This window comes from Suncus etruscus, chromosome 4 (genome assembly GCF_024139225.1).
Source record: "Suncus etruscus isolate mSunEtr1 chromosome 4, mSunEtr1.pri.cur, whole genome shotgun sequence".
NCBI lineage: Eukaryota > Metazoa > Chordata > Mammalia > Eulipotyphla > Soricidae > Suncus > Suncus etruscus.
In genome coordinates, this window is record NC_064851.1 from 29,851,145 (window position 1) to 29,865,567 (window position 14,423).

Genomic DNA, 14,423 nt, shown 5'->3' on the forward strand with positions numbered 1-14,423 from the left:
CTGTTAATATATTAAGGTAGATTTTTCTGTCTTTCTTACTTCCCTGTGAATTAATAAAATAACTCATTGGATGCAGGCAAATGAAGCCTATTTCAGAAAAAAGCACAAAGGAAAGATTTACAATAAAATCAGTAGTATATCTTCTGAACTCACAAGAAAGAATGTAATCAAAAAAGGGGGGCGGCTGGAGAGATAGCACAGCGGGAGGGCATTTGCCTTGCAAGTGGCCAACCCAGGACCAAAGGTGGTTCAAATCCCAGCATCCCATTTGGTCCCTCATACCTGCCAGGAGTGATTTCTGAGCCGAGAGCCTGGAGTAACCCCTGAAAAGAATGTAATCAAGCCTTGGATTAAAACACTTCAGAGAATGGGGAAAAACTCTGATTTCCATTCTTCATCTCTGTCTTCTCATCCATTATTGCCATCCTGGCAATAAAAAGGAACTTACCAAAATTTTTTGCATTACTCTTCCTCTATTCATATGAGCAGCCTGGCTGAGACTAGACACTTAGTCACAATCCCAAAGCTTTTTGAAAAGAGAAAGAATCCGTGCTCGCTTCGGCAGCACATATACTAAAATTGGAATACAGAGAAGATTAGCATGGTCCCTGCAAAAGGATGACACGCAAATTCGTGAAACGTTCCATATTTTTAGTTGTGGAAAGAGTGGCCCAGCTGGCCATCAGAGTCACCAATCCCAATGCCAGGCTGCGCAGAGAAGAAAACGAGTAGACAGACGTTGGGCATGTGTTATTGGGTTAATAAGGCCGTAAACTGCCGAAGAAGAAGAAGAAGAAGAAGAAGAAGAAGAAGAAGAAGAAGAAGAAGAAGAAGAAGAAGAAGAAGAAGAAGAAGAAGAAGAAGAAGAAGAAGAAGAAGAAGAAGAAGAAGGAGGAGGAGGAGGAGGAGGAGGAGGAGGAGGAGGAGGAGGAGGAGGAGGAGGAGAAGGAGGAGGAGGAGGAGGAGGAGGAGGAGGAGAAGGAGAAGGAGAAGGAGGAGAAGGAGAAGGAGGAGGAGGAGGAGGAGGAGAAGGAGAAGAAGAAGAAGAAGAAGAAGAAGAAGAAGAAGAAGAAGAAGAAGAAGAAGAAGAAGAAGAAGAAGAAGAAGAAGAAGAAGAAGGAGAAGGAGAAGAAGAAGAAGAAGAAGAAGAAGAAGAAGAAGAAGAAGGAGGAGGAGGAGGAGGAGGAGGAGGAGAAAGAGGAGGAGGAAGAAGAAGAAGGAGGAGGAGGAGGAGAAGGAGAAGAAGGAGAAGGAGAAGAAGAAGGAGGAGGAGGAGGAAGAGAAAGAGGAGGAGGAGGAGAAGAAGAAGAAGGAGGAGGAGGAGAAGAAGAGGAATAAAGAAGAAGAAGAAGAAGAAGAAGAAGAAGAAGAAGAAGAAGAAGAAGAAGAAGAAGAAGAAGAAGAAGGAGAAGAAGGAGAAGGAGGAGGAGGAAGAAGAAGGAGGAGGAGGAGAAGAAAGAAAAGGAGAAGGAAGAAGGAGGAGGAGGTGAAGAAGATGAAGAAGAAGAAGAAGAAGAAGAAGAAGAAGAAGAAGAAGAAGAAGAAGAAGAAGAAGGAGAAGGAGAAGGAGGAGGAAGAAGAAGAAGAAGAAGAAGAAGAAGAAGAAGAAGAAGAAAAAGAAGAAGAAGAAGGAGAAGAAGAAGAAGGAGAAGGAGGAGGAGGAAGAAGAAGAAGAAGAAAGAAGAAGAAGAAGAAGAAGAAGAAGAAGAAGAAGAAGAAGAAGAAGAAGAAGAAGAAGAAGAAGAAGAAGAAGAAGAAGAAGAAGAAGGAGAAGGAGAAGAAGGAGAAGGAGAAGAAGAAGAAGAAGAGGAGGAATAGAAAGAATCCATCCTCACTTTCATAATTTCCTAAATAAGGCATACTGGTGTTCTGTAACAGGCTGCTTCAACTATAACTGCATGTTTGAGTAGAACAGGTATGGTACTAATACAGGAAAAAAATCATAAAATACGACCAATGCCCATTACCCATTTTTAAAATATTTTATTTTGAAAAAGTGAAAATAAAATACATATATATTGTTTCATAATTTTTCACTCATTTCACATTTGCTGGTTAATGTCAAGTAAGATTTTTTATTCCTCATTTTATTTTTGTCATTGATCAAACTGAAGAAGAATTAAGGAATCATATAGGACTTAGAGAAAATATATTTTCTTAATATTACAAAAGTTAAAGAATTTTAAAAGTATGATTGAGATACACATTACATGTTGAATTTATATGAAGCTTCCAAATAAAATATTCTTGGGTGTTAATAAAATAAAATTTATTTCTGATTCTTATTTATTTGATGATATTTGATAATATTTTCAATTCTTTATATGCATTTTGAATAGAAACATTTTTTGTATGGTTAGAATGTATAGACACTATTGCTTAGTGTCATGACACTAGAACTTTGCTGATAGGTGCAGTATACATACACTTGTATGGGGTGAAATTTTATTGCATTATATACCAAGTGGTAAATCAGTAAAGCTTGTTTTAATTTTTTAAAGTTAAATGAATGTTTTATATTAATGGTAAAATCTGAAAGACTTCCCTAAAAGATTAGGTACAATATAAAGTGACCTGTTCTCTCTACAATATGGTATTGTACGTTCTTGCTTCAGCTATTAGGTTAAAAAGTTAGAGCATCCATACTGAAAAGGAAGAAGTAAAAAAATTCACTATTTGTAGATGACATAATACTGAAAATATACAAAAGATTCATACAAAAAAGCATGTACAGTAAAGTGACAGTCTACAAAATTAACACGCAGAAATCCATTGTTGTTCTATATGAAAACATTGAAATAGAAGAAACATTCCAATTACCAATGGTGCCTAATTTAGAAAACTAAGCAACTGGAAATTTCCTTAGGAAAATGGGTGATATGCTTATACCCAACCACCCCCAGATTACTACTTAAATAAATAAGAGATAGCACAAGGAAACAGAATTACAACTGTTAGGTATATGGAGGTCTTTATAATATTCATCTTCAATATTAGTGTCTCTGCCTGCTTCCCACCTACGATATTCCAGGTGGAGGGCGCTGTTGAGATCCTAATAAATCTGTGTCGAATTAGAAGGTCAGGGTCTTTTGGGCAGTTAGCTGTCGGGCTCTGGGCTTTTGGAGCTGCTAGCAGGCTGACAAAAGATTCTACGTCCTACCTTTTCGCCTTTCTACCCTCCTCTCTGAGTAGATTATTTGCAGCTAATAAATATTGCCAGGATTGCTTCCCCGTCCTAGGGACTTAGGGAATGGGAATCTCCTGCTCTGGGAGCTTTTTGAGGATCCATCACCAGCCAGTCTAGGAGAAAATATAACTCTACAATATCCACTCTTCATGGATTGGAAGAACCTATTGTCAAAATGGCAATTCTGCCCAAAGCAATTCACAAATTCAATGCAGTCCCTATAAAAATACCCATGTCGGTAGTTTTCAAAGACATATATAAAATGATGTTGATATTATATTTATTAATAAAAGAACTCCTATGGAAAAAGAATATGGGAGATTTCTTTCCTCCAATTTAAAAAGTTCACTATAAGCTGTAGTAATCAAAACAGTGTGGTACTGAAATAAGGACACTCTCAAACCAATGTAATAGAATTGAAAACCTACGATAAACAACATTTGATAAATGAGGTATAGTATTAAAAAAGAAAGCCTCTTTAACAAATAGTTTGGGAAAACTGGTCAGTCTCATGTATATAAAAATAAACTCTTGGGGCCAGAGAGATAACATGGAGGTAAGGCATTTGCCTTGCATGCAGAAGGACGGTGGTTCTAATCCCGGCATTCCATATGGTCCCCTGAGCATTCCAGGAGTGATTTCTGAGCGTAGAACCAGGAGTAACTCCTGACCACTGCTGGATATGACCCAAAAACTAAAAAAAATGAAAAATAAATAAACTCAAATACATTTCTTACTATGTAAATAAAAAATATAAAGTCAAATAAAAATGGAATAAAGACCTCAATATCTGACCTAAATCCAAGTTGAAGAACATAGGCATAACATTGCATAATAAAGAATAAAGAGATATCATCACTGACTCAATGGTAATATTTGTCAAATGAGGTATGAAATGAACAAATGATTTGAGAAAACTATTTGGTCACATGTAAAAAATAAATGTGAAACCATTTCTCACACTATACACAAAAGTCAAATAAAAATGAAATAAAGACCTCAATAACTGATGTGAATCCACATTAAAGAAATAAAACATAACATTGCATGATAATAAATCTAGAGATATCTTCACTCATTTGGTGCTATTGGCCAAACAAATGGTAGCAATGATAAATAATTGAAACTACATCAAATGAAGAAACTTCTGTACTACAAAAAATGATGACTAGAATAAAAATATATCTTGTCGCAAACTGGGAGAATAATTTTGCACCAGTAATCCGATAAATGATTGATGTCCAAGATATACAATACTCTGCTAGGACTTTCAAGAGCAAAAAAAAACATCAACTCTATCAAAATATGGAGAGAAAAAAATAAATAGAGATTCCTCAAAGAAGAATGGCCAAAGGCATATGAAAAATCATTAGTATCAGATAAATGCAAATCAAAATACCAGTTAAATATCACATCAATAAGAGGTAAACATCACAAAAAAATAAACAAATAATGTTGATATGAATATGCAGGAACCGTCATCCACAACTATTGGGAATATCGATTGATCCAGGCCTTTCTGAAAAATAATATGGACTCTCCTCAAAACTTTTAGAATTGATTTTAACAATTCTACTTCTTGGTATCAAATCCAAGAGCCCAAGAACTTTATTCAAAATGAACATTTTTTTCTCATGTTCTTTTTATCACTATTCACAATATTAAATATTAATATTAATTAAATATTAAATAGCTAAAATATGAAAACAACCCAAGTGTTCAAGAAGAAATAACTGGATAAAGAAATTAATGTATATATCCACATTGGAATACTACTTGAGTTTAAGGAAAGGCAAAAATGATTCCATTTTCAGCTACATGGATGGATTTAAAGAGAAGCATTCTCAATGAAGTTATTCAAAATAAGGACAGATCTCTTTCATATGTGGGGTATGAAAAAATATAGTAAGGAAGTAGCAAATGTCCAAAGGTAACTGCAACAGAAAACTCATCTTCAGTAGGAGAAGGCTCATCATAGTTGGGGGATGGAAGGAGATAAGAGTGGGGAAAAAAGGAAAGGGCAATGGTGGAGGGAAAAAAGAACACTCAGGTAGAGAATCTAATATTTTATTCTATCCCTATCTATGGTTTTCATCATTGTGATTAGGATGTGCCTTGGGGTGCTTTTCTTTGTATTTCTTTCAGCTGGTACTCTTGAGTGTCTAGGACATGGTTGTATGCACTCTTCAGTTCTGTGAATTTTTCACCAATAATGTCCTTGATTCTTCATGGGTTTTCTTTCTGGATCAGTAGGACCCAATGAATGATTCTTACGTTGTTTCTATTGCATTTCTCAGATTTCTATTGTTGTCTGCTTGCTTTCTTCAAAGATTTTTTTTTCAGCCTTTTCTGTCATATGGAGGTGTTATCCAGCTCATCTTCTAGCTGGCTGATTCTGTCCTCAGCAGCTGGTACTCTGCTGGTGAGACTTTCCAGTGAAGTTTTCTACCATGTTTTTCAGCCCTGATTTTTTGTGTGTGAAGTTTTCTCATTTCTACTTTCATATCCTTCTGAGTCTTAGGGGCTATATGCTCCATGGTTTCTTTAAGTTCTTAGAGTATCCTTAACATTTTTCCCTAAAGTCCTGATCAGAGATCTTATTTAAGTGGCTGGTATTGGTTGGATCTCCAGAAATAGCATCTTCTTCAGTCACAAGGTATTTGGGATTCTGCACAGTTGTTTATTGTGAACTTTGTTGCATGGTACTGTTATTATGTGCTGTGGTTAAGCTCCATGACTGGAAGAAACATGCAGCTGCAGAGTGGAGTGGAGTGGCTATGTTCATGCTGGTCTCATACACCCAAACTGGATTGAAACTGGGGATTTTTTCTCCCACACTCTGCCCACAACTGATAGATTGCTGTACTAATTTAACATACCTCAATTCAATCGAAACTGGCACTTTTTTGAATGCAAACTTTTACTACCACCTATGACTGCTCCTTCTCAGATGTGGTGTTGTAAAATTTATGCATTAAACACTACCATTTACTGTGCTGTAAATACAGTATCTAATATAATAAAAACAATAACTATAAAACAATTTTATAATTATTTAAGTGAACATGTTTAAACTGTGCTTAAAGAAATTAACACTTGATCTAGGTGGTACAGCACATGTCTAATATTATGAAGTCCTGGGGCTCAATTTCAGGTATTACAAAAAAAAGAACTGAATAGTTTTTCATTTCTCTTTTATCTATTCATGTAATGATGTAATATTGAAATTTCAGTGATAGTAGAAATTTGAAATACATTGACTATTTTCATATATTTTAAATTAATGAAAATGATATGATATAATATTAGAAATAAGCAGATATTCTTGGGGCCGGTGAGGTGGAGCTAGAGGTAAGGTGTCTGCCTTGCAAGCGCTAGTCAAGGAAGGACTGCGGTTTGATCCCCCGGCATCCCATATGGTTCCCCCAAGCCAGCGGCAATTTCTGAGCGCTTAGCCAGGAGTAACTCCTGAGCATCAAACAGGTGTGGACCCCCCCAAAAAAAACAAAACAAACAAACAAAAAAGAATAAGCGGATATTCTTGAATAAATCTTTGTGAAATTCGTAACTAAGTTGTCAGGTAAAAGATAGTCTGCAGCAAGTAAACAGAATTTGGAGTGTAGTTGCAAATAGCATGCTGTCACTAACCAGAAGCCCCATACTGGACCACCTTTACCTGGGGCCAATGCAGTATTTGTTGACAGATGAAAGACAAATCCAGATGACAAGAATACCTTCCTTGCAGAGGGCATAGCAGAGGGCAAAAAGCACAAGATACTCTGCCAACCTGTGGAACTGAAGGACACACAATCGGGCCATCCCACCTTCATGTTGGCTTCAAGTTGACTTCATGTGGCAACTGGAAGTGAAAGGCTCTGGGATTCCAGTCACTAGAGATCATTATGTCATGTCTCACCCATAAATCATTCATTACCTTGTCACAAGTTGTCCTTTAATAAAACTAAAGTCTTATTCATATAATTTGTCTTTTGCAGTGATTTTCAAAATTTGTTCTTTAAGTTTCAGGATTTGTTACAGGGCCTTAGAGCATTCATTAGCTGAGGGTAAATTTCAGGTTTAGAAAAAGTTATGAGTTGTTGCCTTACTTCAATAGTTCAATTCAATAGTTCAATGCTACCTTGTTGGTTTTCAGGTATTCTGGATGTGTGTATACAGTAGAAGATTTCAATTGCTAAAACTAAAATGTTATATGTAGCTTATTATGTTGGTAGACAAATACCTTGTCCTCTCTTGTGTTAATATAAAACTTTATTCTAATCCCCAAACTCTTTATAATCCAGAGTTTACTAAAATAACTCCTAGTACTATGAATCATAATCATTAAAATATTTTCTGACATTATACATCTCTTTTACTTTATTTTTGACTTTTGCAATAGGTTTCATAGCCATATTAACAATAATCTAAATTTAATGCTCTATACTGGTTCCATCTTTCACTACATTTTCTTTTATAAGTCATCCTGATTGTTAAATCTTTATTAGGTTGAATATTTAGGTTCCTGAACAATTTATTCAATATATTTGGAGAAAGATACATGACAGTAGACTTTTTTCCTTCTTCACCCATATGTATGCCAATATGTCCAACAATAGAATACAATATTCTGTTCCATGACAATTATATGAAAAATATTCTATTGATTTTTTTACAATGTCCATGTAAAAATAAGAATCCTGACATTAAAAAGATAATTTTCAATTGAATTAAATATGGTTCCCTCGGGACTTCATGTCAAATAATCACTAAATTCAAAATCTTTGCCTTGATGTAGCTAGTTATTTTAAATATTTCAACTGATATTCAAAATTTTCTATCACTTAAAACATTTTTATTTTATCATTATTTTAATGATGTTTAGATTATTTATCAATTCAGCTGGACTTTGTCCCAACTCTCTTCCTCTCATTTTTTTCTATGACTCTATTATTTTCCCTCATGTCTCAGGACAATTCCTCAAGCCTACTTTTGATTCATTGCTTCTGTTTTCTAATATCAAATCACAGCCTGATTCCTCTGTTACATGAATTCAGTTGTGTTTCCTCTCCAAGTCATGTTTCTTAGAGATAAAAAACAACTCTGACCTTTAGACTATCTCCCCTCCCCACCTTTATGGCTCTTTCTTTTGACTTTTATACTCTCACTTAATAAGATGTGTTTCTTTTACATAATAAATGCAATACACTCTATTGAAAATATAATTAGGAGATCATCAGGGTGCCCAGGAAGATAGTAATTCAATGAAACAGAATGTGAGTTTTGCATGCAAAGCTCTGGGTTTGATTCCTGACACCACAGTGTAACCTCAGAGCTAATCTGGTTGTAGTCCCCTACACAATTGGATGTAATCCAAAAGGAAAAAAAGATCACCTGACACTTTCCTTTCTCTCTCATGTGATTCAAATGTCAATATTTTCCTAGTTTATTCGAGTGTCCACTGTCTTTTGAGCTGTAGATTCTTTTCATAAACTTGAAAACTTTTCTCTGCTACCTTTTGCTGAGGTAAACATTTTGCCCGGCATCAAGAGTATAGAGAGGTTCTGCTACAGAGAATAATGATCTCTGACCAAATATTTTAGGCTTCAGACAAATAACAAATGAGAAAAATTAGATTTACTATTGTTTTAATGTTTGTTTGTTTTTTTTGTTTTGGAGGAGGGCCAACCCAGTGGATCTCTCTCAGAACTCAGTAATCATTCCTAATAGTGGTTAGGGGACCATATGTGATGCTGAGAATTTAATGAGGATAAAGCACATAAAAGACAAGCACTTTAACTCCTAATACTTCAGCCCTTTATTTATTATAGTCTTATGTTTTGTAGCATTTATTTTGGTTTTTTTGTTTTGTTTTGTTTTTTCGGGCCACACCCGTTTGATGCTCAGGGATTACTCCTGGCTAAGTGCTCAGAAATTGCCCCTGGCTTCGGGGGACCATATGGGGCACCGGAGAACCGAATCGCGTTCCTTCCTTGGCTAGCGCTTGCAAGGCAGACACCTTACCTCTAGCGCCACCGTGCTGGCCCGTTTTGTAGCATTTTAAGTCTGGCAGCTTCCTCCATCTTTTTTTTTTTTTTTTTTGGTTTTTGGGTCACACCCGACGGTGCTCAGGGGTTACTCCTGGCTGTCCACTCAGAAATAGCTCCTGGCAGGCACGGGGGACCATATGGGACACCGGGATTCGAACCAACCACCTTTGGTCCTGGATCGGCTGCTTGCAAGGCAAACACCGCTGCGCTATCTCTCAGGGCCCAGCTTCCTCCATCTTGTTCAGAAAAATATCGAATGGTTTTTATTTAAGGACGTCTCAGGGCATAGTACACTGTGCTCTCAGATCTTCTTCACTGTGTTGTGGTATCTAGAAAGTTATCCCTGACTCTTGCTTCTCTTCTCTGATTGGCACAACTCTCTTCATTAGAAGCCTATAAAATTGAAAGTTTGAGTCTATTGCAACCCCTTAATAATCACCATGAAAGAGTCAGTCTCCCTCCTCCGTGAATGGCAATGCTAATGCTTATCTCATGCTGGGTTTGGATGAAGATTTTAAAAGCACACACTTACACACAATCATTTGTCATGTCATGTCTAACTCTAACTCCTCTGGTGAGTGAGGGATTGATGGTCTTCATGTACTTTCCTTTATTCATCTGTGGGCCTCTCCAACTCAACAATTTTAAAGCTAGGCAGAACTAACCTTATTATAGACCTACATCTTTCCCGTGATCAATGACATGAATTTTCTCTTTATATCGGAATTTGGAGACCAGTACTTGGTTTTTTACCATACTCAACAGTATCTGTCACAAAGTCAGTTCTTAATTAGGATGGGTTGAATGAAAGACTATGTTATCATCACCCTACTCCCAGACAAAAATTTTCCTGTTTGTAAGAGTGAGGAAGTGACTTTATGTCACCTCTAGAATGTGAAGGCTTACCGAAAACAGTTTCATCACAGTTGGCAGCAACTGACACCAATCAAAGTCCAATTAGTCGATGAGAATGTTAGAGAAATGATTTTCGACTCCTTTAGGTTTGAGAATTAGAAAGGCAATCGGTCAGTTGCAGTAGACAAGAGGCTTGGAAATTTGCTGAAGAGTTTTTCAAAGTGTTTGAACACTTAAATGAACATATCCTACTCAGATAGACTGAGCTGCTGAAATTTGTTCAAAGACTTTTAGAGTTTGAGCACGGAGTTAATTTTAATCACCTTCTTTAGATAACAGATAACTAGCTAGGTCATTTTGATGCAGTTAAAAATTCTATGTGAGGTTTGAGACTAAGAGCAAGGAAGTAGAATACTGAGTATAACCATCCCCCCTCACACCAAGATAACAGAGGCTATCCACAAATAGCTCACCGAATCATGAGAGCAATACTGCTTTGAAATTTCTGGAATAAGTTCAAAAGAATATTGAATTTGAAGAATAGAATGGAATTCATTTTGAAAGAACCAAATTAATCCTTCTTTAATGATTAAAAACAGTGCATCCGAGATCAAAACAAATCACAACATGGCAAAAGTCAAACTATATAAATAAACTAAGAGGATTTGAAGTACAAGAAAATGAGGACAATATTTCATGAGGTTCCATCCTAATAAATTCAGTTATAAATGGTACACATAGAAGTTTATCAGATGTGTCAAAAGCCATAGTTGCCCCCTGGATTTTAATTAGCAGTGCCTAAAAGGTTATGAACTAAAGAAAATGGAGCTAGCCTCATGCTACTCTAGATGACATTGGAAAATTCATATGTTATACCACTAAATTATTTCTACAAAAATACTATAGTTCTGTTAGAAAACTTTTGCTAAATTATGTATGCCAAAGGCACTACTATATATTCTTATATAATACATTGTTGTGTGTTGGCTTTATCTTGATTCTTGTGTGTTCTTCATTCAAGAACTCAGAAAAAAAACAATCCTTTTCTGGTATACTGCTTTGACAGCAGAGGTCAAAAAAATGGTGGAAGCACATGATGACTTTTAAAACTTCTGTTTAAAGGCTGAAGATGAGGCACAGTACAAGGCATGTACAAGTTCCTGGTTCCCTTTCATAGACCACATGATCCTAAGCAGAGCTACATAGGTTTGTCCTGGAAGCCTCTAAGTACTACTAGGTGCACCCTCCACACAGACACCGTCCAACTTAGAAATGACCCACAATGGGGGCGGAGTGATAGCCCAGCGATAAGGCATTTGCGTTGCATGCAGCCAACACAGGAAGGACTCCAGTTTGAGTCCCAGCATCCCCTATGATCCCCAAGCCTGCCAGGAGCAAGTTCTGAGCACAGAGCCAGGAGTAACCACTGAGTGCATTGAGTGTGACCCAAAAACCAAAATAAATAAATAAAATGACCCACAGTACTTCTGTCACTTATTTATGACTCAAAGTAAGTCACATTGTCAAGACTTATTAAAATGGGGTCAGAGAACTATATTCTCTTCATAGGCAAGGTAACAAATAATTTGGAACACTAATACAACCCACCACACTACCTTACCTTGATTGGTACATATAAGGGGAACAGAAATGACGAGCTTCTTGGCAAAAATCAGCAAGCAAAGATGGACCAAAAATAAACAATGTGAAATGTGGCATTGCCTAGAAGTAAGTTACTGAGAAAGTGATATCTTAAGTTGGAGAATTGGAGATCCATTTCAGACACAGGTCTTGCCACATCCAAAATTAGAGTACCCCTCTCAAAAAATTATGTAAAGTATATCAAGAGGAAAAAAATTGTTGGATAAATTCATCCTATGTATATAAACATATAAAAAATTAACAGGGGATGAAGAAAGATCTTGCATATAGTTGACCAAAATTTGATCCCTGGAACCCCATATGGTTCCACTGAACTCCACTAGGAGTGATCACACAGCCATAACCAGAAAAAATAAAATGATGGACAGACAAAACAAAATAGAAAAACCAATCAGTGAAACATTGAAAGAAAACTAAAGGTACTTGAGAATAAAGTGGTAAACAGGAAATATTCAGGGGGCAATGTGAAAAAATTATTGTGTACTCCTTCCGACAGCTTTCCCAGTCTGAAAAGGAAGCAAGCAAAGAAGCAATTACCATTCATTAATATGAAAAAATAATGTTTAAGCATTCCCAAACCTCAAAACAACCTACTCAATCCACTCATATAACACATAAACTCTAAAATAGCACTAACTTAAAGTGAAAGCAGAAATAATTGGATAAACACACAGCCTGTGCTGTAGTTCTGAGGGCGGGTTTGGTGGTGCCACTCTCACTGCGTGGAGTGCCGCTGCCTCAGCAACAGCTGCACAAAACCACTTCATGCTATTTTCGCCTTTTGTTGTAGAAGCAAAAAATCCTCTTCAGATCTCCTTCAATTAACAAAAGCAGGAATTTATGTAGGTCTTTTGTAGAATTAAAGAGGCATAACATGAACTTTCAAAACTCCAGGGAATAGCTACACTGTCTTCAACACAACTGTCTTCATTACCCTCCTAGGCAGCATTGAAGAAAGATCCTGTCTCTACTAGACGGCCATATTTAGAGGAAAAGGAAGGAAAACAAATTGAATTTTATGGTTGGATGTTATTGGTTGTGTTTAACAATATTACAAGATGCTTCATGTGTCAAGGAAATTTTGGGTTCATTTCATGTAGAAATGGAGTGACTAGAAACTTTAGAAATGTAGAATCTTATAAGCCAGAATAATTGTCTGCTTCTAAACATTGACAGCAACAATGAGAAATAAAAACAACCTTATGACGCAAATTTATAAGGAACTTTGGTTTTTGGAGTAGAACTGCTTACTCGCCCTAATTTATCATAGACTGATAACAAGAAAGATAAACTTCTATCTTATTTAAACTAGTGTGTTTGGGGGATTCTGTTTTAAATAAAACTAAATGTCACCATTGAATGAAAAGAAAATTTAATTTTTCTAAATATGAAGAAGCTAACAGAAGTTTCTGCTTAATTTCTTGCTGGTGCTCCTAATATAAACTTCAGTTGTTATATTATTTTGGCAAGAGGATCATTCTCAATAGAAAAAAAAACCTGCAATTGCTTTTAGGTTTTTTTGTTTGTTTGTTTTGGTTTGGTTTTGGTATTGGTCTTTGGTTTTTGGGTCACACCTGGTAGTGCGCAGGGGTCACTCCTGGCTCTATGCTCAGAAATCGCTCCTGGCAGGCTCGGGAGACCATATGGAATGCTGGGATTTGAACCACTGTCCTGCATGCAAGGCAAACACACATGCTATCTCTCTGGCCCCTATTGTTTTTAAGCTTATTTTTTACTGAGGAAACAAAGATTTAAAATAGTATAAATGTTTAAGTTTTGGGGGAAGTCATAGTACTCCCACCACCACCTAAGTGGTGACAGCATTTGTCTTTTGATAGGTTAATAGCAACTTACAAAATCCTAGGTCAATACACAAACAAACAAAATGCATTTGAACTGGATCTCTGTTACCTGAGGCAGAAAACATTCTAGGTGTGAGAAAATGTAATCAAGAGATAAGGATCCATCATAAAATGTGTTGTTAGGAAGATACTTTGACCAGTTGCTGTCCTCAGCCTGTCTTACAAGTGGTCTCAGCCAGGGGCTAGAATATAAATGCTCTGTTCCAGGGTCTTCCTAGTCGAAAGATTTGGTTTTTTGTTTGTTTTTCATGGCTGGTTAAAAAAAAAAAAGAAAAAAAAGAAAACTGAAAAATTACATCTCTGCCCAAATTTCGTTCTACTATGTTAGTGCCGCTTAGTTTGTACTCTGACCAATAGATATATAACTCTAAATATGCATAACTGTAAACATATATAACATTTTGTGTGCAACTGCCTCCAAGACTGAGTTGTATAATAAATCACTTAGATACCAAAAAATTGTCTAACCATGTTTTACACTTTTTCTATCTTTAGTTTATAGTTACCAAAAGAAAAGATGTCATCTAGTTTGTTTCCTTCCTCTATTATAAGGGCCTCCTCCTGGGTTAATATCAATTCAAAGTCCTGAACAAAATTATAAAGTGGCAAAGATTTGATACCAGACATAGGAAAAAATAAAGATGCAAGGTCAAATATACATGCTGAGATTATTTCATCGGTTCAGTTCAGTCCTTTGAACATTAGTCACAAGCCAAAGAGAGTGAGAGATGTACAGTTTTTATCCCTGTTATGAAGGTCACAATTGATCACAGAAAACATAACAATGTGTGCAGGGCTGTAACAGCCTAG

The 14,423-nt window shown here is 36.3% G+C and overlaps 1 non-coding gene across 1 annotated transcript; it reads left to right on the forward strand.

Annotated features, from left to right (window-relative positions):
* Positions 1-549: 549 nt before the first annotated feature.
* Positions 550-653, forward strand: LOC126008499 (U6 spliceosomal RNA). Its single transcript, XR_007495826.1, has one exon. It is a non-coding gene; the product is annotated as a U6 spliceosomal RNA (small nuclear RNA).
* The last annotated feature ends 13,770 nt before the right edge of the window (positions 654-14,423 follow it).